The following is a 15,584-nucleotide window of genomic DNA, read 5'->3' as shown; positions in this document are numbered from 1 at the left end:
GGTGCGGTCAGACGTGCCTTTAGATCCAACTTCGAAGCCGATGCCTGGTGGATCTAAAGTGCATGATAAGTCATTAACATCTATGAAAAGTTCCGCAGTCGTCGGCATCCCGTCCTGGTCCGCCTCTGAAATGGAGTAAAAAGACAGCTGGGAAAGTCCGGTCCTAATGCTTGCCGACGGGCCACAGATAAAGTTTCACTAGTCTGATCACTCGTGTGCTCGCAGGCCGCCGGGATGGTCCGCTCATTCCGTTCCGACTGGGCACCATTTTGTTTTGCTTGCTTAGCGATATGCACATAACCACATAATTGTCCCCATCTCTAGGTCAGCTTTGAAAGTGAGTAGAAAAGGGAGCAATCTTTTTCAGGAAACCACCGCTCACAGTGAACCAAGGCAATCAAAGTGCTCCGTGAAAGGACTGGCAAGCGGTCAAAGCAGAGAATCGACTCCCGGAAGTGGGAGAGCGCATATGCAAAAAACTGTACCCTCGTCTGTGTGCATGCGCAAAAGCAGGCAATAAAAACAACCTTCGCCCATCCACGCCATCTGATCGCATAGTGATGGGCTGATCCTGCAGCGAAATGGAATATACTTGGATGTCTGATCGAGCGACTCCATTTCAAAAACCAACGGATGAAATAGGAGTGCTTCCCGACCGCACCAAATGGCACATCTGACCGCAACCTAAGAGCAATGAGAATTAGCAGCAGACTTTTTTAAAAAATGGCTGGGTGTCTCAGGAGGCTGCGCAGAGAGATAGAACACATGCAGTCCTAAGAAAAGTGGGCTGGAGTCGGAGCCAGCACCCCTGCCTTGTCTGCAAATCATGTCCCCCATACAGTCACACCCCCAATTTGCTAGTCCGAGAAGCACACCTCCTGTTTGATAAGTGATGTCCTCATGGCCAGCAGCTGAAAGAAAGAACCACAATATTCAGGTGGCATGACCCATAAAAGCCTCTCTTTTTCGGAAGACAGTGCAGTAATGCCCCCTTGTCTTTGTGGATGCACAGAGACCACGAAGAAGATTGCCCCCTTGTCTTTGTAAAGACCTCTCTGTGAGCTTTGAGGAAGGCCAGAGAAATAGCCCCGTTCGGTGCCATGTCTGCAACAAAACAGAACTTGAGACTCAGCCACGGGAGCTGGGGGAGAAGAGCAGGGTGGAGGAAAAGAAAGGTCCAGGTGGCACTTTGACAGATGGGCCAGGGAAAACCTGGAAGGCAGTCTCCCAGCTTGTGTGGACCCTCACCTCGTCAGCTCTGACAACGTCAATGTCAACCTTTCCGCCTGCTCCAGAACTCTGATCCTCGGCTGCATATTCTGCCCCTCCACTGCAGTTATCCGTGGAGCCACTGATGGACCCTCCGGAAGGTAAGGTGGCTTGGTTGATAATGCAACCTGACAGCTCGGCCTCGCACCAGCAGGTGGGCGTCTCGTGGTTGCGGAAGCACAGATCCTGACAGGCAATGCCCACCTCACCTGGGCTGGGAACCTGCACACAACTGCTCGTGATACTCGGAAACAGATGACTGGGGTGCAGAACACTTTTTTGGGGGAGGATCTTTGCCATTCCGGAGTTGAGAACGGGGGGAGGCTTTTCCCATGCAGACTTGCTTGTGTTCCGTATCGCTCGGCCAGCCCTGATTTTTCCAAGGGCGATTCAGCGAGAGAGGCTTTTGCTGCGCATTGAATTCCTGGCGTCTACGCAACAATGCCACGGCCATGCTGGTCCAAACGCTGCAGCGGCTACTTAGCAGTGACCTAAAAGACCTACCCTGTGGGAGAGAGGGTGTCAAAAGCTGCCCTCTCCCCCCCCCTCGCTTGTCAGGAGGGTCAGCCTGGCACAGCTCCAGCTTTGACTCCGTGGCCGGCTTTTTCCGCTTTGCGTCTCTTCGTTGCCCTGCTGTTGGCATCGCTCCGGGAAAGGTGCCCTTCTGTGCCCTTCCCTGCCCTCCCAACCTGGCATCCCAGAAGAGAGAGGAAAAGCAGGCAGGCAGTAGTGTTGTGTATTAAGATAGTCTCGCCAGCGTTTGCCTGGCCATGCGGTCAAACAGACCTTCGGGTCTAGGAACAACAGACTGGTAGGATCCGAACGAGGACCAATGAGCTCGCGCAGATCCTGGTATGTACCTATGGGGACTAGGTAGTGTAAATAGAGCCTATCACGGGGAGTGGGTGTGTGTGTGTTTTGAGTGTGTGTGTGTGCACGGATAAAAGCCGGTCGCTGACCGGCTAGTTTGTCTTCTAATTTCCAGTGAGTTAATAAACTATGAACTGATCACTGCCACGTGCCCACTCAGTACTTTTCAGCAGAAAGCTCCCGCCCCCTGGACGTTTTTGCAAAGGTGTAGGAGTGCCCAATGAGAGCCAGGCACATTTTGAAAGGGCGGGTTCCTTTGGGACAGTGAGGGGTTTCTCTCTGCAGGGTTTGAGTTCCTATACATGTACTCGGGGGTCCTGATTTCTCATGCGAGAGGTGCCGAGGATGTGCAGGCAGGAAGGCGACAGAGACAGACATAAAACCAATTCTACAGAGTGCCGACCGAGAGGCCTTTTCCGGCACCGATGGCAACTTTCTCACACACACTTACATACAAGCACACAAAGGCAAGTCATTTTGGGCTCAATTAAGGGCGAGGAAGAGCCGTCTTTCAAAAGCCCGACGAGAGTCGTTTGCCAGTCACTTTGGCGGCCTGCCCGATCCGCTCAGGGCCTGCCCCGTCATCATCACGATTCGAACTCCAAATTAATATGTACGGTTGAGGGCACAGCTTATCAGATAAGCGCGCCGCCTCAAGCGCATTCAGATGGGAGAACGGCTGACTGCCTCTCCCCTTGCCGAGGCGAGCAAACAGCCAGAGGACGTATCCGGTCCTGTTTGAGATTCTCAACTTCTTATCGGGCTTTGAAAATTGCCTCGGTAGGGTTGAGTTGACGGTGGTTTGGGGAGGGGGGGCGGTGGCAGGGAAGAGGCACGCAGCCTTTTATTTCTTTTCAAGAACCCAGCGGAGCAGCAATTCGTTCCTTTGTCACAAATCTAAAAATGCAGTGACCGGTAAGCATGCCAAAGCAGAAAGGGGGGGGGAGGGAGACAGCCTGCTTGGCTTTGATGTCGGTGGAGTGGAAGCGAGCTCCGGAACGAGGGCTGTGCTAGCCCACACCGGAAAGGGGCAAAGGATGCGCTCCATGCGACCCACAGAAACCATTTTTAAAACGACCTTGATTGGGAAGCCTACCCTATAATTTATAGCTAGCTTTTTTTTGATGGGGGGGCGACTCCCAAGGGACCGATCCCAACTGGGGTGTGCACTATTGCTCCCGCCGCCTTCCATTCTGCAAGCGGGCACTGGGCACGCAAAGCAGGAGGACGTGGGTTCAATTCCCATCAGACCTCAAAAACACTCATTTCAGGGAACAGCCATTATTTGTGAACTGCTGAAAGCGAACAGGATCAGCACGGGCCCCAGCACCTTCCCGACAGCTGCAGACAGACCTAGGCTCTTCCCCTATTGATTCTGATTGCTATTGATTGAGAGCCAGTTTGGTGTCGTGGTTAAGAGCGGTGGACTCTAATGGAGGAGAACCGGGTTGGATTCCCCGCGCCTCCACACGCAGCTGCCGGTGTGACTTTGGGTCGGTCACAAGTTCTCTCCGAGCTGTTCTCTCAAGAGCCGTTCTCTCAGAGCTCTCTCAGCCCCACCTACCTCACAAGGTGTCTGTTGTGGGGAGGGGAAGGGAAGGGGATTGTAAGCCGCTCTGAGACTCCGAGGGAAGGGCGGGGTATAAATCCAGCCTCTTCTGGATGTTGTGCTCTGCGCCGTTCAACCCTGGTGAACGTTAGCCAAATACTGAGACGAATCAATGTCCCCATCAACGATATGTCCTAAGCAAGTTGCATTTTAATCCGGGCCGATACGTTTTTTTCCTCCCCATCTTGCCGTCTGCAGTGGACCTAACAGCTGCAGTTCAGGCTCAAGGGTTCAGAACAGGGTTGCCAGCTCCGGGTTGGGAAATACCTGGAGATTTTGGGGGTGGAGCCTGAGGAGGGTGGGGTCTGTGGAGGGGAGGGACTTCAGTGGGTTCTGATGCCATAGAGTCTGCCTCCCAAAGCATCCCTTTTGTCCAGGTGAACTGACCTCTGCTGCCAGGAGATCAGGTGTAATAGCAGACCTCCAGCCACCACCTGGAGATTGGTAACCCTCGTGTGGAATCTTGTGGCTTAGTCATTTCCCAGATTTTTGAAGTTAAGCCTTAAGCCCTCGTGGTTGTGTGGAGTGAACGGGTTCAAAGCGTCGTCAGCATTACCAGATATTTGGAAATGGGAGACCACAGGACAGAGAGATGAGGGTGTGCCGACTTCTGTATCTCCCCCCCTTCCCCGAAAATCAAGCTTTTATCTCTCTGGTACAATTACTGATTAATATGCACCTGCATACCTGACGCATGGTTTGCCTCAGTGGTGCGATTTTGGAATTATAGACCAATATCAATTGATGTGCTGTTGATGTTTTGTAATAAATAAATGCGTAGGGGGATTTTTTTGGGGGGGATGGGGAATACTTTAGTGTTTATGACATTGATATCAGAAACACGGATATTAAAAGAGAATGGTTACTTTTTAATGTTCAGAAGCTGTTGCCCAGTTATAAGCACTGGCATCATGTAGTGGTTAGAGCACTGGTTCCCAAAGTGGGCAGAACCGCCCCCTGAGGGGGTGCTGGAATGATCCAGGTGGGCAGTACCAGGAGCCTTGAGTGCAAATTTATCACTGCATCTTTTGTTTCAATTTTGGAAGGTAGATTTCTTGGGGGGGGGGGGTATTTCCCCCCCCTGAAAAGGGGGCGGTAAGCCAAATAAGTTTGAGAACCTCTTAGAGGATTGGCCTAGGATCTGAGAGAACTGGGTTCGAATTCTCACTCTGTCATGAAGCTCAGTGGGAGCCCTTTGGCCAATTACCCACTCTCTGCCTAGCCTACCATGCAGGGTTCTTGTGTAGGGGAGAGACTGATGTCTGCTGCTCTGAGGCTCTTTTAGGGACCATAGGATAAAAATGTACCAGCTAGACCTCTGTCCAAGGCTGAGGTCATGTGCACTAAATAATCCACTTTCAATCAATTTTCAATGCACTTTCCAACTGGATTTTGCAAGTTCACACACCGTAAAATCCAGTTGGGAAGTGCACGTAAAGTGGGTTATTTCATGCATGTGACCGCAGCCTAAGATACACACGGATACATTTATTTAGTGCGCAGATATTCCACCTTTCTTTCATCAGGGAACTCAAGGAAGGGCCTCCTCGAGAGACCTCCCATCCTGGTACTGACCAGAGCCCGATCTGCACAATTAGCTTCTGCAATATCATGTAACTTCCCACTCTCTGTAGAAGTCCCGAGATGTGAGAGCTTGCAGGGGAGTTGAAACTCCACTTCTGGGTAAATCATGGAAGTATTCCAGAGCAGGTATCTCCCTGCCTGGATTTGGGCAGGTCACACCCCTCAAACAGAAAGCTTGAGCCAGCCTCACTAGCTGGGCTACAACCTTTCCACATTATGAAGAGAGGAGAAGAGATTGGATTTATACCTCGCCCTTCACTACCCAAAGGTGTCTCAGAGCGGCTTACAAACTCCTTTCCCTTCCCTTCCCCACAACAGACACCCTGTGAGGTAGGTGGGGCTGAGAGAGCTCTTTCCACAACTGTCCTTGAGAGAACAGCTCTGAGAGAACTATGGCTTGCCCAAGGTCCCCCAGCAGCTGCAAGTGGAGGAGTGGGGAATCAAACCCGGTTCTCTCAGATTAGAGTCTGTGCACTTAATCAATACACCGAACTGGCTCTCAGGAGGGGCTGCCCCAGAGCCTTCCTTAAAACAAGTAGAAACGTCTTGAATGCCATCTCCACGGACCGCCCTATGCACCTGCCTGGCCAGGCAGATCAAGATTTAAGGTCCTGCCTCGTATCTCCTTGTCATCTGAAGTCCAGCAGGCAGTCATGCAAGACGGGGCCTTTTGGGTGGTGGTGTCCGTGTGGGGGAATGGCCTTCTGAGGGAGGCCCCCCTGCTCCTCACTGCCTGTTTGCTGCCAGTTAGTGAAAACACAGTGATCCTTTGGCTTAAATGAAAAACCAAATAGTAACTAGAGATACTGCTGATTAGTGATCCGGCTACTGTGAACTCCAGTTACCACCTTTTTCTCATATTTCCAACAAGGAACTCCACATTATCCTCAAAACAACCCTGTGAGGTAGGCTAGGCTGGCAGAAAGTGACTGGACTGAGGCCACCTGGTGAACTTCTTGGCAGAGAGGAGGAGGAGGAGGAAAGGAGGAGAACAGGACCTTAATGTTCTTTTGCCTGCCTGTAAGGGGGAAAAAAGTAAGAGGAGCTGCGGTGGCTTCAGAGAGGAGGAGGAGGAGGAAAGGAGGAGGCGAACAGGACCTTAATCTTCTTTTGCCTGCCTGTAAGGGGAAAAAAAGTAAGAGGAGCTGCGGTGGCTCAAGTGGTTAAGACACTGAACTGCAGGCTGTGGAAGGTCAGTAGTTCAGCAGTTCGAGACCCGGGTGCCGCGTGATGGAGTGAGCTCCCGTCTCTAGTTCCAGCTCCTGCCAACCTAGCAGTTCGAAAGCAAGAAATTGCAAGTAGATAAATAGGTACCACTTCAGTGGGAAGGTATGACCACAGAAATGTCTTCGGACAGTGCTGGCTCTTCGGCTTTGAAACGGAGATGAGCACCACAACACTAGAGTCGGATTCGACTGGCTTTCGAGCAAGGGAACCTTTACCTTTTACCTTTTTAAGAACACATTACTTAAATCAGTTACCAGTTCCTTAAGTTATTCATACCCTCTTGAATCACTACACAATATTTACAGTTCTAATAACTAAGGAGGGCATTTTTAAAATCCACGCGGGCTGAGATCTTGCAAAATGTAGGGATGTCACCAAATTTCATGCCTGCATGGTTTCAGTTCCAAATTCCAGCTTCTGACCTGGGCTGTTTTCTTACTAGGGATGAACCTGCACTCATTCCAAACCTCCCCCCCCCGACCAACAACGCAACAGCAATATTACCAGCTAAAACCGATGTTGATTTTCTTACAGGCATGCTAAAATGTCAAATTATGTCACTTAAAACCCCACCCATCTGCTGCTCTGCCCACTGCCAATCACCATCTCTGGGAGAATTTTGCCCTTAAGTTATTGTCCGTCCGTCCCCAACCCTTGAATGAATATAATTTATTGTGGTTCATGACTAGATACAAATCCACACAGCCCTTTAGCTGCCGTGAGCTCCGCGGGTGTTCACAGGAGAAAAAGTCTCAAGGAAGCAGGCGTCACTGATAAGTGGACAAATACTTAGGACTGTAGAAAAACACTACTCTAATTCACAGATACTAAAACAATTCATAGATACAAAAACATTCCATCATAGATACTAAAACAATTCACAGATACTAAAACATTCTGTCAACTTGCGCTTGGCAGCCAAAGGTTGCTGCGATAACACTATAGCAACGGGGGGTTCCGTATGGTGGGTTTGCAGTTTTTCCTGTCGTCTTCCTGCCCCAGTCTCCTGGCAACAGCCCCAAGTCATATGCTTTTTTAAAAATCAGCAAATTAATATTGTTATCAGGGCTATTTTTGGGCAGGAACGCACAGGAACGGAGTTCCGGCTGGCTCCCAAGTTGGCCACGCCCAGCAGGAACTCATTAGCATAACAGGCCACACCCAACAGCAGAAACTCATTAGGATTGGCTACATTAGGGGTGTGTGGCCTAACATGAAAAGGAGTTCCTGCTACAAAAAAAGCCCTGGGTTTTGACAACAAACAAGGTAAACAGAATAAGAAGCAAAAGGTGGGTGTGGCTGGATGACCACACTTCTGGTAACATGGGGGTGGGCCTAATGTGCTAACGAGCTGTGCTGTCAGGGGTGTGGCCTAATAGGCTAATGAGTTTCTGCGGTTGGGTGTGGCCTATTATGCTAATGAGTTCCTGCTGGGCTTTTTCTACAAAAAGAGCCCTGATATAAAATTGTAAACATTCGTGCATCCAGTCCCCCAATTCCCTGCTTTCATTAAGACGTCTCTAACCCCTTTCCTTGCAGAGATATAACAGGAAAGGCAATGAAAGGGACGAGAGAACTACTTCTAAAAACAGAAATGGGGAATTTCGAGAAACAGATACAAAGATCGTTGTAATGTTATAAGGAAATTCTCCATTTTTAAAAAAAACGCACACAGAGCCCACCCCAAATGGTGGTCATGGGAAAAGGGGCTGGGGAAATGATTGACATGTAGGTGGGGGGCAAGGAAAGTCTAAACTCTCCGATCCACGTGGCGGCCATTCAGGCTTCGCTAGGATCTTTTGCAAAATTTTGCAGCAAACCAGATTTTGGAATGATCACAATGCTGCGTGGAAGGAGGGGAAAACGCCACTTCCCAACAGCACTGAACCCGGAGCAAATAACCTATATGGAAAAGGTCTTGGTTATGAGGAAACCCCAAAGCCAAGGTCACTCAGTTCTCTGGCTCGTGTTGGGCTTGACTCCTTCGTGCCCCTTTGCCAGAGTTGCCAACAGATGCACCAAGAGGACAAAAGATGCCGGAGGAGGGCCTTGCAGTCATCAGGTCCTCACAGAGGACAAGGGTCTTGAGCACTTTCAGGATCGGCTTTGCCACCCAGGGCTCAGCTCTGCCAGGGGGATTGGCCAGCTCTTGCCTTTGGCTCTGTTCTGCTACTGCCCACCCCAGGTACGGTTGCCATCTCTTGGCTGGGCAATTCCTGGAGATTTGGGGGGGGGGTGGAACCTACAGACAGCGGGGTTTGGGGAAGGGAGGGACCTTGGCAGGGTACAATGCCATAGAGTCAGTCCACCCTCCCAAGCAGCCATTTCCTCAAAGGGAGAACAGCCGTAATTCTGGAAGGTCTCCAGTCCCCATCTGGAGGCTGGCAACCCTAGCAGGCAGCCCCCCCCCCCCGGTTTGCCCTCCCGGGTTCCCAACACAGCTCCTGGGCCTCGTGCCCGTGGGTGGCACCGTCTTGTTCCACAGCAGATGGTGCCTTCTTCCCCACCACTGAATGCCACCCAGTCGGTCAAGGGGATGCCGTCGCAGTGACGTTGTCTTCTTTCTGTCTCTAGATTTGGGTCTTGCCCCCATCTTTGACCCTGCCTGTCTCCAGGTGTCATTCCCGCATGGACGGCTCCTGGCAGGAACTGGCTTTTGGTTCCAACTTCAGGGTGGACAGGGCTACGACTGGCCAGGGCCTAAAACCCCCTCTGTGGCAAAGGGGATAACAACGTGCGTGTGTGTCCATACACACACGCACACAGAGCCCACCCCAAAACAAACCGGCTCACACGCTGCGTTTGGCTGTGCGCTAAATGCCCGGTGCCAGTCACCCCGCTGTAATTGCCGGAAAGTGCCGTCAGCTGTCCTGCGAAGAGACTGCGGGAGTCATCTGATTCCACACAGCCTGGCTGGTCTCCCTCCTGCAGTGGGCATCACGCCGGCCACCTGTCTGCTCAGCAGGGGACGACGAGGACCCAGTGTGCGGCGCAGGCGAGGTGGGGGCGATTCCAGCTGCCTGCCATTTGTGACCGATTTGCAGGCGGGGAACAGCAAAGAGGAACAGCTACCGACAGACGGCTGCAGATCACCAACAAGAAGCTGTCAACGACCTGTCTCCAGGGCTGGGAGTACTTAACGGGAAGAAAAGTCAGTGAAATTCTGCTCCAGGGGGGAAAAACTAATTTTGCAACTTGCGCAGATCAGGGAGACCAGAAGCCGGAAGGCCAAGGAAAGGCATTTTGCACCATTTTCTGGAGAGATGAGGTCAGAGGTGGATCACTTCCTGGTAATCAGGCAAGGGAGGGTTTTGCAAACTGGAGAAACCATCCCGTGGAGTGACATATCACAAATGTGACTGAGCAAGGTCACACACCCTAAATAATCCACTTTCAATCCACTTTAAGGGCACTTTCCTATTGGATTTTACTGTGTGCACTGGCAAAATACAGTTGGAAAGTGCCTTGAACGTGGATTGAAAGTGGATTATTTAGGGTGTGCGCCCGCAGTCCAAGTGCATTTTTTTGAGGGCTAGTAACTTTATTTGCCAGGCTACTATTCATTCTACCAATCAGGGATCATTTCTCTTATTCTGAGCCTTACTCTAAGGGGGAAGGGCTGAGGCTCAGTGAAAGAGCCTCTGCTTTGCATGCAGAAAGTCACAGGTTCAATCCCTGGCATCTTCACTTAAAAAGGACCAGGTAGTAGGTGATGTGAAAGACCTCTGCTGGAGAGCTGCTGCCAGTCTGAGTAGGCAATACTGACCTTCATGCAGGGTCACAGCCAGGATTTTTTACTTCGTGGGCATTTAAATAAGTTGGGGGCACTGTGTCAGGAACGACGAGAGAGTAAACTTTTTAAAAAGTGTGCATGCGAGAGAGGGTTGGAGTAGGGAGTAGACGTGCCCTGTGGTGTGCCTCACCCATAGCCCGCCAGGGGTACACTGCCGGCAGACAGGGAGATGGCTTGGTGCGGTGCGGCGCGGCTATGGTGCGTAAGAAAAATAAAATAACCTGTCTGGATGGGAAATGGGGGGGCCTGGGTGGTAAATCAGGGGGCCTGGCCCCGAGATGTCCCAATGTAGCTATGGGCCTGCCTTGATGGATTTAGGGTCTGATTCAGTATAAGGCAGCTTCATGTGTATAACGTATTCTGTTTCTTGTGGTTGTGTGGGAAAACACAAATGTTTCCAGACATCCTTGGTGGTCTCCCATCCAAGTACTAACTGTGACCGACCCTGCTGAGTTCCCCAGATCTGATGAGCCCGGGCTAATCTGGGCTACTACTTGGACTGCTATTCCTACTCTTTGACCACAAGAAATCTCACCCAACGAGCTCTCTGGCGTTGCCCAAACTCTTGAAAGCATGGCTTCACGAATTAGGAGGACTAGAAACCTGCTTTCTCTCTCTTTTGCGTACGGGCTCACACAGGAGATCCTGCCACTTCGGCACAGAGTTCAGGCAGAAACACGGCGTCCTGATGGCCTCAAGCAGGGGGCACCTTTGGCATTCCGACACAGGGTGCTGGGCCCAACCACAAAATGGCTGCCGTGGCAGGTGTAGCCATACTCACATCCCGACGAGGTCCAAGTGCAGCGGAGAAGAAGGATAATTTTAAAAATGTCCTTGGAAAGAGGCGTGAGAGACAGAATGAAACTAATGCAGGTGGCACCCAATACGGGAAACTCATACAGGCACCCCTCTGGGGACCCCCGGCACCAAGGCTTGGGATTGCTACACTTCTCTGGCAAAATCTCAGTCAGGTGAAATTCCTTCCCTTGGCCTGCAGGCTTCATACCCGTCTCTGTTTCTTCCACCTTCAGCTGTCTGCCTTCCCTCTATAAACAACTGGCATAGTTTGGCTGGTGGCAGTCAAATGTCCCTGGCTGACCTGCAAAGTCCAAGGGATGTCGCCCCTCAAAGACTTTGCAGCAGTGATACAAATACCTCAAATACTTAAGTCAGCCCATTCCTTCCTTCTTACAGTCATTTTCCTGAGAACATAAGAGGAGCCCTGCTGGATCACACCAGTGGGCCATCTAGTCCAGCATCCTGTCTCACACAGTGGCCAACCAGTTCCTCTGGATGGCCAACAACAAGACAGAGAGGCCGAGGCCTTCCCTGATGAGAACACAAGAAGAGCCCTGCTGGATCAGACCAATGGTCCATCTAGTCCAGCATCCTGTCTCACACAGGGGCCAACCAGTTCCTCTGGAGGGCCAACAACAGGGCAGAGAGGCCGAGGCCTTCCCTGATAAGAACACAAGAAGAGATGGGCAGGAGGTCGAAGCACTGTGGGAAGCCATATATTAGGGAGGGGGAAAGGGAGGTGGGTAGGGTATGAAAGGGACAAATGTAAAAAATTTAATGTTGATTACGAATGTTTATATCCTAAATAAAAAAAATTGACAAAAAAAAAGAACACAAGAATAGCCCTGCTGGATCAGACCAGTGGTCCATCTAGTCCAGCATCCTGTCTCACACAGTGGCCAACCAGTTCCTCTGGAGGGCCAACAACAGGACATAGAGGCCGAGTCCTTCATAAGAACATAAGAAGAGCCCTGCTGGATCAGACCAGTGGGCCATCTAGTCCAACATCCTGTCTCACACTGGCCAACCAGTTCCTCTGGAGGTCCAACAACAGGGCACAGAAGCCAAGGCCTTCATAAGAATATAAGAAGAGCCTTTCTGAATCAGACCAGTGGTCCATCTAATCCAGCATCCTGACTCACACAGTGGCATAGAGGCAGAGGTCTTCCCCTGATGTTGCCTCCTGGCTCTGGGATTCAGAAGTTTAGTGCCTCTGAATGTGAATGTTCCCCTCAGTTACCATGGCTAGTAGCCATTGATAGACTTAACCTCCATGAATCTATCTAATCCCCTTTTAAAGCTGTTTATTACTGTGGGCATCACTACATCCTCTGGCAGCGAATTCCACCTTTTACTCATTCTCTGTGTAAAGTAGTATTTTTCTGTTCGTCCTGAACCGACTGCCCATCAGTTTCACTGGATGCACTCGACTATGTTTTACTTTTCAACGATGTTTTCCTTTTAATTGATCTCTGGTTGGATTGTATTTGCCCCTTTGCGGTTTTCTTGTTCTGTAGTTCTCGTTTCTTTGGGTAGAAACCGTAATCTGGTTCTTCTTGCTGTATTTCGCTGGTTTATTTTTTTAGTTTAATACCGTGCCGAATGTTTAGTTATCACACCCTGCTTCGGGCATTATTAGTGATGGAGAAGCGGTCTATAAATATATTAAGCTGAAATCACGGTCAAGTGTAACAGAGATCCATTCCATAAACAAATGAGAGCCATTCCATACAAAGAAAATATTCCTAAAGTGTTTCACAGATGGTACTGGCCACCAGAAAAAATAGCAAAGTGTTATGCGAACAGCTCAAATAAATGCTGGAAATGCAAGATCAATATAGGTTCATTTTATCATATGTGGTGGCGTTGTGTAAAAATTCAAAGATTTTGGGAGCAAGTACAGAGAATCATTTGGGAAATAATGGATATCTATTTAATGTTAGATCCAGAAATATATTTGTTGAACATGATACCGGAAAGTCTTAACGAACATGATGCCTACTTAGTGGCTCTTATAATAACATTTGCGAGAATACTTCTGGCCAAATACTGGAAATTAGGGGGGGGGGGGAACCAATAGGGAAGAGATAAGTTTGAAATTGTTAAAGTTAGCAGAAATGGACAAATTAAGCTTGTTAATTCAGGGAAAAGGAGAAGAATTTTTCTTGAAAAGATGGTCAAGATTGTATAAATGGATAGATAATAATGTTAAAGAACAGACCCAATTTAAAGTTTTTCGGTGACTGACTATACATTTAATTGTTTGTGTATTAAAAATATATAAATAAACACGTGGTGGGGGAGTGTAACAGAGATCCATTCCAGCACAGCTGGGCCGTGTCCAGGGGGCCACCCACCGTCACTGAGGTATTGCCACGGTAGAGCTCAGAGAACTACCAGGGGAACTTTCAGCAGTGTGGAAGGTTAGCAGAAACATGCAACTGGCGGTTGCCCCCTCTCCCAGACTTTCCATTCTCCCCATGCTACGTAGCCCCCCCCAATCCACAATGCATTAGAGTCGTAAGCCATCCGCCCCCCAGCCCCCTCTGCGCCCTTGTTCCGCTAGCTCCTCTTAGCGCCTCTGGCGAAGCAAAGATCAGTAATGTAAGATCTTCCTTAACATCTCCTGCCAATTCTGTCAGAGCGCCTCTCCAGAGGACCAGGGCCCTGAGTTATGTAAACACAGCACATTCTCTGTCAAAGATTTTTCCCCCCTTGGAAAAAAAAAAGTCTAACCCTCCCCCCACCCTCTCTCCTGCTCATTTGCACATAAAAGCGGCCTTTGCGCTACTCCCGGGCACCGTGGCATGTTCCAGAGTTGGCAGGTTAAACTCGACAATGAAAGAAAAAGAGGTCGGGAAATCGCTCTCGTCTTCACCACCTCCCTGCCAAGCACCACCGTTTCACTTGATGCGCGTCAATCAGTCTCGGCGCTGAAATGGAAAAAGCCCCCCCCCCGATGCCTCATCGGGACTAGAGTCACGCCACTAACATCTTGCGGTCAAAAACACAGGCCGGCATGTTGAGCTTTCTGTCCCTGGCCAGGTATTGCTCTGAAGGGTCAAGACCTGTCTATTCCGAGACCCTGAATCAGATGGAACATCCCTAAGGATGACCTTTGTCACCAAAAAGCCAGTTTGGTGTAGTGGTTAGGAGCATGGACGCTAATCTGGGAGAACCGGGTTTGATTCCCCACTCCTCCACTTGCAGCTGCTGGTGTGACCTTAGGTCAGTTACAAGTTCTTTCAGAGCTGTTCTCTCATGACCCGTTCTCAAAAGAGCTCTCTCAGTCCCACCTACCCCACAGGGTGTCTGCTGTGGGGAGGGGAAGGGAAAGGGATTGTAAGCCGCTCTGACACTCCTTCGGGTAGTGAAGGGCAGGGTATAAATCCAATCTCCTCCTCCTCCCCCTCTTCTTCTTCAGATCCTTGCTGGTATGTTCAAGTTACAAACAAAACATGCTATCGGTGTGTACTTATTTAATTTATTTCATTTATAACCCGCCTTCCTCCCCCAGTGGGGACTCGAAGTGGCTTACGTTGTTCTCCTGTCCGCCATTTTATCCTCACAATAACCCTGAAGGGTAGGATAGGGTGAAAGTGTGTGTGACTGGCCACAGGTCACTTGACAAGCCTCCAGGGTAGAGTGGGGATTCGAACCTGGGCCTCCCACATCCTAGTCCAACACTCTAACCACTATACCACACTGGATCTCCAAAGATGTTAAGTTCATCTTTCGCTTTATACATGTAAAGTTAAAAGAAATGCTTCACGAATTGTGGAATTTTTTTTCGGGGCGGGGGGAAGGAAAAGATAATCTGTGTTGCTGATTACCTGCCATTAGTTATAATGCAAGTCACAACACAATCAGTGTCAGGAGGAGGATGTCGTTGTCTCTTGTTTCATACTGAAAACCAGCACAACTGAGCCTACTCCAGGACTTGAAATGGATTTGTATGCTCTATGGGCGGCAGAACCCAGTTTTTGCTACCCTTTAAACACCCATCTGCATTTTGGGTTGAAATTACCCAGGCCACTGCTTGAAAGAGACTGTGCGGCTAGTTCAAAAGCACGCTTCCTATGCCTCAAGGGATAGTTAGGGTGACTTCCTTGGTCAACAGAAGGGATTATAGGAAAACTAAATCTTCCCCGTTTTGTTTGTCCCCAGGTGAGAAGGCACTGCAATATTTTGGTCCCTAAAACTGCCTCCTAAACCTGGTGTGCCATATATTCAGCATGCCTGTCAAAAAGCACAAATCCTTTCACTGAAAAAGCCTGTATGTTTGCGCACATGCATGCATCTAAGGCTATATGACACAACACTGATGTCATTGCTATGACCTGGTACAGAAGAAGAAGAAGAAGAAGAAGAAGAAGAAGAAGAAGAAGAAGAAGAAGAAGAAGAAGAAGAAGAAGAAGAAGAAGAAGAAGAAGA

At 49.7% G+C, this 15,584-nt stretch overlaps 1 protein-coding gene and 1 long non-coding RNA gene across 2 annotated transcripts in view; one reads left to right on the top strand and one right to left on the bottom strand.

Annotated features, from left to right (window-relative positions):
• EFNA2 (ephrin-A2) overlaps window positions 1-15,584 on the bottom strand; it is a 227,537-nt gene that overhangs the window by 103,090 nt on the left and 108,863 nt on the right. The window lies entirely within an intron of this gene.
• Window positions 9,635-15,584, top strand: part of LOC107119281 — a 21,457-nt gene continuing 15,507 nt past the window's right edge. Inside the window, exon 1 of the long non-coding RNA XR_001482792.1 lies at window positions 9,635-9,710. This is a non-coding gene — a long non-coding RNA (uncharacterized LOC107119281). The remainder of the gene's footprint in view (window positions 9,711-15,584) is intronic.

The sequence above is a fragment of the Gekko japonicus genome, unplaced genomic scaffold (assembly GCF_001447785.1).
Source record: "Gekko japonicus isolate JY-2015 unplaced genomic scaffold, Gekko_japonicus_V1.1 scaffold777, whole genome shotgun sequence".
Taxonomy (NCBI): Eukaryota; Metazoa; Chordata; class Lepidosauria; order Squamata; family Gekkonidae; genus Gekko; species Gekko japonicus.
This window is presented reverse-complemented; position numbering and strand designations above follow the sequence as displayed.